We start from the raw sequence: 15,243 nt of genomic DNA on the forward strand, positions 1-15,243 counted from the left end.
TTCTAAAATGCAAATCTCCCCACTCAAAGTCCTTCAGTATCTTCTAAATACCTTCAGAGAAACTCCAAACTATTTAGCATGGACTATAAGGAGTTCCATGATTTTATCACTGTCTACCTCTCCAGCCTCATTCCCGACCCCTACTCCCAATTCCACCACAGGATCTCAGAACTTCTTCCATACACAAGTACCTCTAGGTTTTCCAATTATGCAGCCACCCATAGCCTGGTTGCCTGCTTAGGATGTGAACAAAAAACAGAGTTCTGCTCTCAGAAAATTGCTCCAGAACTCTTATGCTTTATCCACTGATACCCTTATTCTTCACTTCTCACTCCTCACCCTTCATTTATTACCCCAAGTTCTTCTCCTTGTTCATTTCTGAATTCTTGGACCAGTTTTCATTCATGTCCTAATTTCACATTTATATTTAGAATAACAACCAAATCTATTTCACCTAACTCTAGTCTGACTCAACTTGACCTTATCCCTCACCTCTGTATTCCTACTGATAGCTTTCACTGTCCCAGAGTCCACTCTGTCTGCTCTTTCCCAATCTATACTTCTCCTTTTACCACAATGGGAGCCCTGTCTGTGTCCCCCTCCTCCTGGGAGTTGAGAAGAGGACATGAACATGTCTTCTTCAAACTTCCATTCCAATGTACATACTCTTATTCAATTTAGAGTACGCCCTACTAGTTTACCTAGAAATCCCTAGTCATTTTAAAATCCCAGGCCAAATATTACCTCCTCCGTGACATTTTTCTTGACCCTCAAAGCAGAATGTTACCTTCCCAATACTCTCATAGCCCCCTTTTAATACTCCTATTTTAGCACTAATCTCATTGCATTGTAACATTTTTGTTTACTGTTTTTCTCTCTCTAGAAAGTGAGGTCCTTGAGGACAGGTCATTTTTTTCTTCATTCTTGTATCTCTGATTCCTAGCATAAGGTAGGTACATTTCTTGACTAACTAAACTCATAAAATCACTGACACCCAAAATGTAGTTGAAAAAAAAAAATAGTGAGATTCAGCTAGGCATCATGGAGTGGTTAAAAATACACTAAGCTGGGTCAGAAGACCTGACTCAGTAACTGTGTCCCAGAGCAATGAGCAAAGTGTCTTAAACTCCCTAGATCATGGTCTCACTAGACCAGCTCTAAGGATTTTTCCATCTCCAAATTCTAGCTATCACCCAGACATATTCTCCCCACATCAAAAGTGGTGGGAAGGGGGACACGTGCAACAGTTATGGACAGCACCAGACTCTGCACAGAATTTTTTTGGTCTAACTGTGACAAGCCTACTTTCTGACACATTAGTAGTAGGAATACTTTGTTGATCAGAATGTTATCAACTACCTCGAGTAAAATTAAAAAATAAATAAGTAACCTGTCTGGTTGCCTTCTCTAAACTCTGTATTTTCATGAACATGCCTTTTTTAATTTGTCGGCCTGATCACTGCCCAACTTCCAAATTAGCAACAGCTTCTTTCAAAGTTACCTCTGAATATGTAAACAGAAATACAGTAGTTTTAAAAATAATTATTCCTAAGTCAAAGTTAACTGCTTCATGAGAAATATCTTACTAGTATGAGAAAATTACCAGTGATATTTGGCTTGGTTTAGCCCAAGTTAGATGAGAGGTCCAAATCTGTCATAACAGATATTTGCTGAAGCTCTTACTCAAAGAGTGAGGTACATATGCATGTTATCAAGTCATTATCTCATTGCTCCCATCAGTTCTATGTGTGTGCTGGGCAGCAGCATGTCTGTCTACTCTAAGCCTGAGAACGAAACCCTAATGGCAATAGTTAGACTGCTGGGAAAATGGAAAAAGCTAGACTGTGGTAAGATTAAGATTCAATTGCCTAGGCAAAGAAGTTTAGAAAGCTTGGGGGGGGGAAAAAACTTGTCTGGTGAACAAATTTGATTTTATGCACCTTTAACATATTTAAAAGTTTTAATATGCACACATAAATAAATATATCAGTTTTTCAGAAAGGCCTGACACCTCAGAAGCTTAATAGAAAAATATTTTTACATAATTTTAATTATTGATTATAGTTAGAAATGTATCTTGAAGTTCCCATTACTGTTAGAGATGTGTCTTGAAGTTCCCTTTAAGCTAATATATAATTTAAAACGTGTCTTGAAGTTGTGGAAAAGAAACTTATATCTTATTATTTTTATTTTAGGAAGATATTTAAAATCAAAACAATGTCAGAAATATGCAGAATGGGGGTTTTGAATGGGAGATTTCTTTCTTTTCCCCAGGGTCTTAATTATTGGGGATTGTAGATCCTACTTCCTCCTGCATCAGCAGGGAGTTGTAGAAATGACAGTAGTCAGACTGTGAGAACAAAGACCGACGTGTGAGTTTTCCATGCACTTTTTTCCATTCAACCAGAGCCATATAAGACTGTGGAAATTTCTGCTCCTTTTAGCTCCATTCTCCCAAATATATACTATATGTGGCTTGAGATATAAGTTCTATATTTCTCTGAAATTTAAGAAAAGCCAAATACCCCATAAAATCCATTAGTTAAGAAAATATTTAATGTCTGGGTGCCTAGAATATTCAGCAACAAATGTGATAATTGATATTTTGGTTACTCAATTTCCCTTCTTTAAATTTAATATTAGAGTAAAATTAATGAATACATATATAAATTTTGATATCTTTTAAAACTCTATAGCAGTTTCAATTCCCTGACTGACTCTTCAAATTCCTGAAACTCAATTTTTTTCTTTTTTTTAAGCTTAATGATGTATTCCTTTGGGGGGATAAAAGGTACATAATGCCTGAATACCTTTAGCATGAATAAAATTCTAAAATCTAATTGACAGCCAGGGCCTCTTAACCTCCAACTTCTTGAGATCTTTAACGGTGGTTGCATATTCCCTGCTATTTCTATCATTGAAAGTTACAGTCTGATTTCCCTTTTCTTGAATCTGGACTGGCCTTTGTATGTTCATTGATCAATAGAATGCAGCAGATGGGTTGTTCTGGCACTTCTGAGACCAGACGATAAGAAGCCTTGCAGCTTCTTCCATCACTACTTATGTGGGAGACCCAAGCCACCATGTAAGAAGTCTGACTACCCTGAAACCACAATGCTATAAGAAGCTTAAACCATGTGACGAGGTCCTGGAGGAAGAGACATCATGGAGGGAGAGAGAGAGAGAGAGAGAGAGAGAGAGAGAGAGAGAGAGCAAGGAACAAATATGTGAGTGGAAAAGCCATCTTGTAAATGGATTCTCTAGCTTTACATGCCACAGCCGATGCCACAAATGAATCAGCGACAAACTGCCCAGAGAGCTTTGCTGATTCCTAGGCGAGAAAATCCTGAACAAAATATAAAATGGTTGTTTTAAGCTATTACATTTTCAGGTGATCTACTGTGCAGCAATAGATAAGACAGAACAGAATTTGGTACCTGAATTGGGATGTTATTATAACCAAAACCTAAAACGTGTGACATTGACTTTTGGACCCAGCAGTGAGCAAACACTGGAAAGGCTTGAAGGACAGTGAGGAAATAGTTACTGGAGGCCGGAGGAAAAGGCCACCCCTATTTTGTAGTGGTAGAAAACTTGGCAACACTATATCCTCCTGTAATTTGCAATAAACAAAATATACCTAATGAACTGATGGATTTGTCCATATAAAATGCTATAAGTGACAACCAACTTCTAGTAGCTGTATCTGAGAATGTACAAAAAGAAACAATTTTTTTTTTTTTTTTTAAAGAACTGCTCTGCTTTCAAGCAGAATTGAGGAGACAGATAAAGAGGCCAGTACTTTCTGGATTTAAAAATAAAACTGTTTTTAAATCCTAGTATTTCTAATCAGCAAAAAGACTCTCAACATAAGCAACGGCCTCCAGGTAAATCCTAAATTCTGGGCACTACCAGGAAGGCCTCACCTTAGGGTAACGCTATCAAGCAAATGGCTAAGAATGATTGCGTGCTAGGGCTTCGAAAAATTTTAAGGTCCTGCCTCTCAGACCCTCTCCCCTAGACAAAAGGGTCTCTAAAAATCTTAAGTATATTGTCTCCAAGAATCCTGACTCCTAGGTGAAGGAAAAAACAGACCAATTTTGGAAAGAAGTGTGGTCTGGCTTTGGACTAACAGAATGGATGATAATTTGATACACACAAACCCAAAGTTTTAAAGGAATTATATTAGTTTGAACTGAAATTACAATATTTAAAAAGGCCTTGAATTTCTTTGGGGGAACAAAGCAAGGTAAGAAAGCTAGTCAGCTGGAAACAAGGACCATTTCTTACAGTAAACGAAAGATTCAGTGGGCAGAACCAAGAGTTCAAAGGGCGGAGCAAATAGCCAGGGGAATTTTTCCCTGAAAGCAGGACTGGGTCCTAATCAAGGATGTGCCATTGAATGCCCAGCTGGACTTTGTCATTGCTACGTACCAAGGACTGCTTATAAGACTTCTGTGTTTCCCCTTTTTGCACCAGACTGTCTATTGTGGTTGTCCTATGCCAGTTCTAACATTTTATGTTGGGTGCTGGAGAGAGGGAAGAAAACGTGTCTCACGTGTCTCTTTAGTTCACAGGTCTTCAGAATGGTATTCCAGGAACTTCGCCTGAGAAATTTATCTACATCTGGACCTGATTTCTCTGATCAGATCCTACACTTCAAGCCAATACTTCTTAAAAAGATTTGGTGGCTTTGGGATATGTGACTGTATTTTGTGTTTGAGGGAAATGTAAATATTTTGGACCAAAAGGCAGAATGGAATAGATTAAAGTTGTCCACAAATTCTTCATTACTTCTCCCACTGATTCTTGACTGGCCTTAGGGACTTACTTAACCTACAGAATATAGTATAGGTGACCTACTAGAACTAGAGGCTACATTATAAGAAGTCTTGCAGCTCCTGTCAGAGCCTATTGGAACACATTCTCTGTGAACTCTAAGCCACCATGTAAAATATCTAAACATCATCAAACCACCAAGCTGTGAGATACATGAGTCACCTGCCGAGGCTCTGTTGGATGAGAAATCATATGGAGAGAGAGGCCGAGATGTACTGAGGCGCCAGTAAGTTCACAAAGAAGCCAATTTGGAAGTGAATGCTGCAGCCTGCGCTGCCCTTGGTTGCGCTATGTGGAGCCATTCCTAAATTCCTGATCTACACCATTAAGAGGAAAACAATAAAAAGAAAGAAATGGTTCCTTTAAGCCACTAAGTTTTGATAGTTTGTTACACACCAATAGATAACCAGAACATGTTCCTTGCTTATTTTCCCACCATATTCCCTCCCAAGTTGAAATCTTCCTATTTTAGAATCTTTCCCATGAGTTTAAGCTTGTAGGCCACAATATGACATAAGGCATATACTTCTAGAACTGCCCTAACTGTAGACCTCATTTCATAAATAATGTTTCTCCTTTAGATAACCATTTATAGAACTTTTTTTACCACAAACATGAGTGATCCTTACTTGGTTCTTTCAAAACATGCTGCCAAAACTAAACTCCTAATTCCACAGAAAACTCTGCTTTTTAACTACAGCATATGTTGATGTTACCCATTAGCTGGCAAATGCCCCTTTGCTCCTAGCCTTTTTGATAAACACGGATAAAATTTCAGTATCTTACTATCTTACTGTAAGATCTTACTTCTTACTTAAGATCTTTACTGTCTGACTGTATTGGTCAAGATGATTTTGTCATTTGGCTTAAAAACTACAAATCTGCTCTTCCACCTGACTATTGCAACTGAAATTTAGCGTGTGTGTTGTGAGGAAGCCCAGGGCACCTGGAGCGAACCTGTGCAGATTTTCCAGGATACCGTCAGGCTGTAGGGCTGAGAATTAATTGAGTTGGCAAGATATATCCAGCTGGATTTCAAAATACCTATGAACCCCGAATGCTGTGTGCCTCCCATTGCCCCCAACCCTCTTTGCATAGGAAAGTCCATAGCAGTTACCCTATGCTTGCCCTACTATGGATGCTGAGTACAGGGGGCAGGAAATTTGTCTCTTTAATTCACAATTCTTCTGACCAAGAGGAACGGGACTCACGGAGCTGTACCTGATGATTATACCCACAGAGCCTCATCAGATATGGACCCGATTTTGATAGTAAGATTCTGGACCTCAAGCCTGAGTTTAATATTAAAAGAAAATCAGATTTTAGAAGTCTTGGAAGGAGGGTGAGTATATTCGTATGAAGAGATTTTTATTGTAATAGTCAGAATTGCTGACTGTGGACATTGTATTTTACAAAAATGGCCATGGCAATATTTTCAGTCACACATGCTCTTCTAGAATTTGCCACTCCTTCATCAAAAGATAAAGTCTATTTCTTTTCCCCTTGAAACTGGGCAAGGTTTCATGACTGCCAGAATGAACAGAATGTGGCAGAAGTGATGCTTGTGTGACTTCTGAGTTTAAGTTACACAGCATCTCTCTCTCTCTCTCTCTCTCTCTCTCTCTCTCTCTCTCTCTCTCTCTCTCTCTCACACACACACACATGGTCTCAGCCAACAGCCAGCACTAACCATTGGACACGTGGATAAGCATGCCTTTAGGTGATTCCAGCCTCCAGACTTCAACCTGCTCCCACTGATGCCAAATGGGACAGACACAAACTGTTTCCATCCTGCTCCACCCAAACTGCAGATTCATCAACAAAAGAAATGTTGTCATTGTTTTGAGTCACTTAAGTTTTGGGGAATAACTAACTTCGGAGCCCATCAAAGAGACAATTTTCCTTCCTCCCATACCAGAAACACAAATATCCCTGTTACAACCTATGGTTATAGGAACTGTTGCATACTTGGATGAAGAAAAGTTTTAATTTTCTGTGAGGATCATCTACTCCAGACAATCTCCCAACCCCTGCCAGAATTGAAAAGGAGATTGCTATTTTAGAAAACATAGATGCCACCTGTTTATTATTAAACATAACAGGATTTCTGGTGAGGTTGGAACTGAGACTCAGAACGTCACAATGTGAGGTCCGTCTCACCCTCTCCACACATACTACAACTCCTTGAATCATATTCCCAATACCAAACATATTCATTCAGTTCATCCACAGAATATTTACTGAGTGCCTGGGGTGTGCTAAGTACTATTCTGTATGCTAAGCATACAACAACAAATAAAATAACATCAGGAAAAAACAAAAAGAAAAAGAAACCCTTCCCTCCAGGACCTTATATTCTCCTCAGGAGAAAGAAAACAAATAGGTCAGTGAGATGCTGTGTTCGAGATGACCATGCTGTGAATAAAATGAAGCCATGAAAGGAGGATGGGAGTACTGGGGAGACAGTAATTTTAAATATGAGAAGATGGCATGGAAACAAAGGCATGAGATAGGTAGGGGAGTGAGCCCTGTGGATATCTGGAGAGAGAGCATTCCAGTGCAAGAACCAGGAAAAAGGTGAGCCTGGTATTTTTTGGCATACATGACGGACAGAGAGGTAAGTGGAAAACCTTAGTAGAAGGCAGAGGGTACCCAGGGGCCCAAAATAATCATAAATTAAGGTCTCTCATAGTGTGTCAGATTCAACACCACAGCCGTGAGAAATGCCAAAGTAGTGATTCCAGACACAAGGTGAGCTTGGCCTTGAACCCACACCATCCCAGTGCTATGCTCTATGCACTACGAGAAGGTGAAGGTTATATGGTAAGAAAGACCTGAATCTAAGCCGCTCTATGAAACACTCCCCAAACTGGGGGACTGGGTGGTAAAACACAAATAACTAGGAAATAGTATATGGTTAGAAACCCAAGTAATTCTTCTATGTGGCCTCTCCCTTTCCAGCATACCACCTGCTCTCTCTACCCTGCCTCATCCTCAGGAAAACAGACACTTTTCCAAGCACTTTTTATTTTGGAAATAATCTCAAGCTTACTGAAATGCTGCAAAAATAGTGCAAATCATTTTTTTCCTAAGCAATGTGAAAGTAATTCGGTAATGGATGCTTCATGACACCACATATATTCGTGTTTATTTCTTACAAACAAGGACATTCTCCTACATAACCTCAATATCACCTTCAAAATTATGAAACTAATACTGATACAAATCTACATCTATTTCTTAGGCCCCACCCACATTTCACCAATTAATAAATACAATTTCTGAAGAAACCGTGTTCCTTCATTATTTATTGAGTAGCTACGGTTCTTTTCTAGGCACTATTCTGGCCACCATTCTAGGAAGATGCACTATATCAGTGAACAAAACCGATCAAGATCCTTGCCCTTGTGGACCTTATATTCTAGTGGATGGAGAGAGAGAAGCAGATTTCTAAAAATAGTAAGTAAAGTGAAATAAAGTGAAATGGGATAGGAAGATCACAGGTGATGGGGAGAGCAGATTGCAATTTAAAACAGGGCAGCCAAGTTTGGCCTCATTAAGAGGCCAAGGGATACTTTTCTGCTAACTCTCCAGAAGACTTAAAGGTAGCAGACATTTCGCCCTGCCTGGAGTGTCCTAGGTAAGAGTGGGTAAAATGCAATGAGTGAAGGGCAAAACATAAAAGATAAGGTCAGAGCAGCCAAAACCTTTAGGTCTTTATAAGGACTTTGTCTTTGATTAAGAGTGAAATCCGGAGCCATTGCAGAATTTTTCAGCTAAGGAATGACATGAATGGACAGCCAGGAATATTGGCTGCGATGTTTAGAAACAGTTTATAGGGAAAGCCAGGGTAGCCTCACAGAGACCAATTACAGTAACCCAGGTAAGAGATTATGGAGGCTTGTCAATAGTAGTGGCAGTGGGTAGGTAAAAATAATCATACTCTCAGTATATTTTAAAGATACAAGAAGGAAAAGGCATCTCTCTACTGGGCCGAGAGAAGGGTGAGTAATGAGTGATGGAGACCTTTAAGACAGTGGCCAAAGGCAATCTAGACAACCCAAGGAGGGTCAGTGCCACCATGTGAGTGACCTCAGTGGACACAAAATGTGCCATAGGCCAGTGCATCTGACACCTGGAGCACGTGGTCTGGAACTCCAATGAGCAGAAACAGAGAAACCACAGCTTTTGAGAATCTTTATCTTAAGTGCCTGTTTGCTGAGATTAATGACGTCATTTGGAAGGTCTGGCATGATGCTCTTTGTCTCAAATTCTATACCAAAACTATTGATTCAGATTCCCCAGGGACAAAACCTCACAATTTCATTGTGTTTTGTCTTTTCCACTTTCACTCCAACCCAAACAGTGGGAGTATAGAGAAAAAGAGAAATTAAAGGCCAGAACAAATTACAAAGCAGAAATGAAAAACTTCAGAATACATAAGAGCCCCACTGAGAAAAGTTCCTTTCTTTAACTTTTAAAAGATTCAGCAGCAGCCGTAGCTTAAAGTTGTAATACACTGGGATCCTCCCTCAGATACGTTTGGCAGGTACTTATGTTTGGGGAAATCTTTTCTCTAATACCTGTCTTACTAATAAGGTGAGGTTGTAAGCTGCATGAAGTCATGTGGGCAGGTATAAGACAATGATCGCCTGAGGCATGTCCTGCCACGACATAGTTTTCTGCTGCCCTGTCCTCCACTCAACCAGAGAAGTAGAATCAGGGCCTTATTTCTTCAAACATTTACCATCTAATGAAGGAGGGAAAAATGGGGAGCTAGAGAAGAAGGGTAAGCAACACGTTTACCTTACTCTCATCCCTTTTTCTTCTCCAAGAAAAGAAGCCAATTGACACTTTTTCCCAAAATTTCCAGAAACTGTCAGAGCCTGAAATGTCAAATATTCCAAAAAGCCTCTTTGGATAGATGAAAATGTTAAGAATATCCTCTAATTTTTGATAAATTTCATAAGAATGCAATGGATTATAGGGGAATTAAGGAGGAAAGTGGCTAAGTGGATTTCCATTTTCAAAATAATATTCTCAAAGCAGAAAACTTGTTCTTCATTCTTTCTTCCCTCTATATACACTTAGTCATGCAGTCCTGGATTAATACTTCTTTTAACAGTGTCTCTGAATGTATTTTCCATTTCTCATCTCTATCTTGATGCCACTGCTGCCCCTCTTTACTCTCGAATCACAGCAGTAGTCCCGGATCTGACTTTCCACGTCTATTCTTTCCCCTTCACCCTGGCTGCCAAATGAATCTTCCCAACACACGCTTTCACTAGGTCACTCCCTTGCTCTGAAACCTTCCATAATTCCCCATTTCCTACAGAATTAAGCCCAAAAGCTGTACATAGCTGCCCCCTGGTGGCCACCTGCTGACTCGGTGTTCTGGATTCCAGACAAGATTTAGGATGAAGAGAATTAAGTTTTTCATACAAGAAAGAATAGCTTTTTACATTCTAAAGAGGGCCAAAGGTGGGAAATTAAGATGGTAGAAAGACGCCTTTACTTTCACATCTGTGGAAACGAGCACCCAAGAGAAATAACGTTATGCTCCCAAGAAGACACTACCTACCCCAGCAGTCTTCGCGCACATAGTTCTTTTGGAAGGACTTGCTGAGATGTATTCTTCCCCGTTGTTTCCACCTTTGAGTAATATAACCAACAGTGGACGTTTCTGGACAAAGCATGTCCAGAATGAGCGTTCCCTGATTTACAGTCTAAATGGTCTCCTGATCTTATTTCCTAAAGCACAAAGCTATAAAATTAAGATTCCATTCTCGGAATGGAACGTAACATAAAAATACCTAAATTAATCAAAAAATAAACTTTTAAAAACACAAAATTTGCTTGTAGACACATGAAAAATGTAAAACCAAACATTTAATGTCATTTTTAAGTGTTCCTTTAGGGGATTTTTTTTTTTTTCTTTTTTGTGGTCTGGACAAGCTAACGCATCTTAAAATGTAACTGTAAACGGGTTCTAAAATGAAACTATTTCAGTCTTGGTTTCACCTGAGGCCTGAGGAGTAAATGCCAACTACTCCAACATTCGAAAACATAATCACATATCATTTTTCCAAAATTAGCAAAGAAAGTGGCTAAAAACTGGTTGTAACATTGACGCCCTCAAACCTACAGGAGCTATGAAAAGGCTAAAAATGGAGAGCAGACAGGAATTGGACATGAGAGAGAGGATTTCTTCAGAGTAACCGTGGAGCTGTGCCGAGGATCACTGTTTTACCACACATTGCACATTACTGCATGCAGCTTACACCTCCACCTTTTACTAAAACCACGGTAGCTGTGCTGTCTCCATCCGCCCGCATTTTGAGAGTGGAATGGGGGGCGTGGTGTTGTCTTTTAACCTCAAGCCTAACTTTAAGGACTTTGAGGAGACCAGTCAGAAAGCTGGAAGTGTGTCCCCTGAAGTCTGAGGCACGGAGCGAACTGGCGTGTCTGATTTACCTGAGTAATCTTAAAGGACAAGAGGCTGATTGGGGCAGCAGAGTACAAGCCATGGTTTGAAAAACTGTATCATTCCTATGGACAGAGAGTCTCAGATGTGCATTTCTCATACACTAAATGTGCGTCATGAGCAAGCAAGGGGCAAAGTCATCCTCAATTCTGTGCAACAGGGCCTCTTAGAGGGGCAAAGAAACAGCAGGAGAAACTGGGGGAATTCTCAGGAAGTGATGACTGAATCCTAAGTGATCATGACAGAAAATGCATTCATTCGCATCAAGGATACTCATGTATATGATCTGATGTGATGATGGGGGTGGAGGGATGTCTTCAAAGACCCCAAGCACCCCGAGAGCTGCCATGCCTTTGTGACGTCAGAGACAGTCAAAAAAGATCCCCTTTGCCCCTTCTACTTACTTTCCTTCATTCCACAATTAACTTTAGAGAAGTCAGCCCAGGGACCAGGAAGAGGAGCAGAGGGTCTAGATATGGAAATAGAGAGGGAGGTAACCATGCCCCCAATCCCAACACCTTTGACTAGAGAAATGTCGCAATCTAAGACTCTTAGTAATTAAAAGCAACTAGAGGGGTTTGTATTATTGAAAGTGACCAAAAAGTCATGAGCCTACTCTACATTTCATTGGAAATAGGAAAATAAGATTCCAACTGCATGAAAAATTAGGGACAATTGTTTTGAGATTTTATTGTTAATGTTCATAAATGATAAGTACTGGTGGCGGGACAGTTTTCATGTCATTTAATCGAACTTTTCTACTTCAAAAATTCTTTTTTCTTCTGTTTGAATAAGACTTACTTATTTCAAAAGCAAATATTTTATGGTTGCCTGACAAGTTATAATTTCAGATATTTTATAACACAATGGTATATATACCATAAAATTAAGAAATAAAATGCTTGTCAACAGCAACAACAAAAAAACCCCATAATTTAATATATCTCAATTATGACTTTTGCAGTGAATTTAAGATTCAAAACCTTTTAAAAAGTTATTTTTGTGTTGTGTTTGAATAGATATTTTTTCCTGCATGTGTCTGAACATGCAAGAATAAAATCTACTTGATTGATTTGTACCTTAAGAACATTCTCCTTGAGTCTGGAAATGTAAACCTTACAGATTGGATCATTGCCACCTTAAGCTCTCAGTTAACTGTAGAACTAAAAATGGATCTTTTCTCAATAGCCTTACGAGTTGTGGTAGATTCAACATCCCAACTGTAAAAAACCTCAATCACCATTAGGACTAGAAGGTACCCATGTATCAATGATGCCCAGAAGCCCACACAGGGTTCTTTGATCATTCCCTTTGCTTCTGAAATCTGTATAATATTTAGCAAGTATCTACTAAGTGAGAAAATAGGTGGGATATGGTGAGATGTGAATGGTGGATATTGAAGAGAATTATGTGTAGCAGTTTAGTTTTCACTCAATATGTCTCATTCATCTTACCAAGTGAAAATATAAAATTGGTTTCATTCTACATGTATCTTAAATATGCATTCTACATGTATCTTTCAAATATGACTACTACTATGTCTAGAAATTGTGTAGCATTTGTTTATCTACTAGAATATAATATCTGCAAGGGAAAGGGACTGACACCTTTTTTTCTTTCTTAACCATCCAAAGATGTGGAATATTGACCATGCTAGGCTTCAGTATAGGTATGAATAAACACTCTAACTAAAATATAATTCAAACCAAAAAAATAGTAGGAGATAAGGATAAATTGGTAAAATGTGGCATAATTATGGAGGTATTGAGTTCCATTTCTGGTCATTTAATCGTGATAGAGTAGCAGAGACTGGATTTTCCTACATGCATTAATTTTAAAAGAGAAAAAAAGGAGGCAATATATGTCAAGCAACACTTTTCAGACTTTGGACAGCAGGTAGTAGAGGACAGTGATCTTCGAGAGAAGGTGAACAGAGTGAGCTCCACACTAAGCCAGCTCATTCCTGTCTCAAGCCTAGAGAGAGTTTTCCAGTGAGGCCGAGGGACAGGGAAGCCAAACAGAGCTTGATAGTCTCCCTGAGTAGATGACACGGAGTTGAAAATCAGGAGAGCATGGCAACTAGAATGAGCAGATCAGAGTACCTTAGACAAGAGAAGTGCACAGAGAGAAAACAAGCTCAGAAATCTACACAGGGATCCTTTGCTTCTCTATATACTTAACAGCATGTGAGGAAACTACTGAGACCAGAGAAATAACCCCCTGAAAGGAGCAGGAGGAACCATGCCTGGAGCTCATACAGGGCTAGGAAGAGTTCCTATTTCCGCTAGCCAGAGTGGAAAGACTTCATAATACAAGAAGCATCAAGGGGAGTCCTCAGAAAAGTATTGCCTTGGTAATGGTGCCAAATTAGGCATAGACTGCAGCTACTCCAGACTGCCACAGAATGCTTAAAAGCAAGTCTCAAAAGAATCAAATTGATGCCAACCAACTTAACTACACCCGAGAGCAAAGCCCAGAAATATTTAAAGAAGTACGAAGAAAAACCGAAGTAATAAAAACAAACAAAACCCAGTACCCACCATTAAAATCCACAACATTTGGCATTTAATAAAAAATTATCAGGCATGCAAAGAAACAAGAAAATATGACCTGTGACAAGGAAAAAACAAAGAATCTTAAACATAATTTGGGATAGTTTGTATTTGTTTCCTGACTGGGAAAGGGTAGGGTGGGAAATACAGAATTTTAATGAAAAATGCAAAAAAATAGAACCTCAGTCACATTGCTAGGTAGAACTCTAGCAATGAGGTAACAATGTCCTGCTCAAGAGTTTGCTGTTCTGGAATAAGGAAAGTAAGACATCTGTTTTAAATGTATGAACCATAGGGCTTGCATGATGGGTTGCAAACCATGAAGAGAAAGATGTTTAAAAGCTCCATTGTTTTTTAATTAATGTAACTTGGGAAAGAATGTTATCAAAAACCAACAAAGGAAAGGTAGAAGATAAGATCAGCCTCGGATATGTTGAGGGTGAGGTCATTGTGGGATATATCCACTTGAACATGGGCCATATGAGACTCAAAAAGGGTGGAAAGAACACAGGAGATGGTGCCAACAACTCTGTCACCAGGTTCTTACTGCTTTCTGAGTCACAAGCCTCAGGAATATGGCTTTGTTGCTGTCCTATACATTGTTGAGTCACCAAAGTTAAATCCAAAGAGGAAACCCTATTCAATAGAACAACTCTGTGGAAAAACTAGACTTCTTGCTGAATAATCTATAATTTCGTGGGGGAATTCCCCCGAAAATCAGGCTTCCAGGAAAGCCTAGAGACTTCTGACTTACATCCTTCACCACAGGCCCTATCTGCATCCCCTGCTCACCTGTGCCCTTATGTAGCTTTGCCCCCTCTGAGGGGGTTCTCTATAGACTAGCTCCAGGCAAGTTCCGTCTTGCCTGGGCCTCAAGGCTCATTTCTGCTCAACCAGTGTCATCTAATTATTTCCAGTAGGGTGATTATCCTCCCAGGTGTATACCTCATGCTCTAACCTAGTGCCCCACCGCTTGGCTAGGAGAATACCAAACCAGTGAATTGGCATTTCCTCTCTGGCCCTCCATTTTACCAGCTACATTACCGTGTCCAACTTCCCCTGATAGGTAAGTTCAGAAGAATCATTTACATCCCCTAAATATCAGAGTTTGTTTTAGTCACCATGCTCACTTTAGTTCAAATTATAGAAATAAAAAGAGCTATGGTATCCAAAGCTTAGTTTCTCCTTCACAATACTTTCTATGGAGAATACTGTATTGTCTCTCAGTGATTATCAGCCTGGAATCAGAGGACTGTAAACTGTATTTATTAGTTTCCAAAGTAGTCCTATGTATTTTGCTTTGTGCATATTTAAAAATAGTCTGAGAAGGTAGCTATAGATTTGATCAAACTACCAAAAGCATCCATG

This window comes from Rhinolophus sinicus, chromosome 16, assembly GCF_057876585.1.
Source record: "Rhinolophus sinicus isolate RSI-liver-muscle chromosome 16, RSI-T2T, whole genome shotgun sequence".
Taxonomy (NCBI): domain Eukaryota; kingdom Metazoa; phylum Chordata; class Mammalia; order Chiroptera; family Rhinolophidae; genus Rhinolophus; species Rhinolophus sinicus.